We start from the raw sequence: 1,213 nt of genomic DNA on the forward strand, positions 1-1,213 counted from the left end.
TGGTCATTGGAGAGTCCCCAACCTTCACCATGGTCAATGGAGAGTCTTCAGTCATTGGAGAGTCCCCAACCTTCACCATGGTCATTGGAGAGTCCCCAAAGTCATTGGAGAGTCCCCAACCTTCACCATGGTCATTGGAGAGTCCCCAGCCCTTGTCATGGTCAATGGAGAGTCCCCAACCTTGATCATGGTCAGTGGAGAGTCCCCAACCTTCATTGGAGAGTCCCCAACCTTCATTGGAGAGTCCCCAACCTTCATCCTGATGATCCTCAAGTCCTTGCTCTGCTTCATCATCATGGAGAACGTCCAGCGTTCATCGTTGACATTGGAGAGTCCCCAACCTTCATCATGGTCAGTGGAGAGTCCCCAACCTTCACCATGGTCATTGGAGAGTCCCCAAAGTCATTGGAGAGTCCCCAACCTTCACCATGGTCATTGGAGAGTCCCCAACCTTGGTCATGGTCATTGGAGAGTCCCCAACCTTGGTCATGGTCATTGGAGAGTCCCCAACCTTCATCATGGTCAATGGAGAGTCCCCAACCCTCATCATCCTCATGAAGAGTCCCCAACCTTCACCAGGGTCAATGGAGAGTCCCCAACCTTCATCATCCTCCTCAAGCTCTTGGGCTTCATCCTCCACCTCGAAGAGCTTCGAGGAGCCCTTGGCCTTCATCAGGAGAGTCCTTGACCTTCATCATCCTCAGAGAGTCCTTGGCCTTCATCATCCTCAGAGAGCCCTTGGCCTTCATCAGGAGAGTCCTTGACCTTCATCCTCCTCAGAGAGTCCTTGACCTTCATCCTCCTCCTCCTCAGAGAGTCCTTGGCCTTCATCAGGAGAGTCCTTGACCTTCATCCTCTTCAGAGAGTCCTTGGCCTTCATCAGGCGAGTCTTTGACCTTCATCCTCCTCATCAGAAAGCCCTTGGCCTTCATCAGGAGAGTCCTTGGCCTTCATCATCCTCAGAGAGTCCTTGACCTTCATCATCCTCAGAGAGCCCTTGGCCTTCATCAGGAGAGCCCTTGGCCTTCATCAGGAGAGTCCTTGACCTTCATCCTCCTCAGAGAGTCCTTGGCCTTCATCAGGAGAGTCCTTGACCTTCATCATCCTCAGAGAACCCTTGGCCTTCATCATCCTCCTCAGAGAGTCCTTGACCTTCATCATTGTCTTCTGAGGGCCTTGGCCTTCATCATGTTGATCTTCATCATCATCCTCA

This window comes from Manacus vitellinus, unplaced genomic scaffold, assembly GCF_001715985.3.
Source record: "Manacus vitellinus isolate BGI_N305 unplaced genomic scaffold, ASM171598v3 scaffold_315_pilon, whole genome shotgun sequence".
Classification (NCBI taxonomy): domain Eukaryota; kingdom Metazoa; phylum Chordata; class Aves; order Passeriformes; family Pipridae; genus Manacus; species Manacus vitellinus.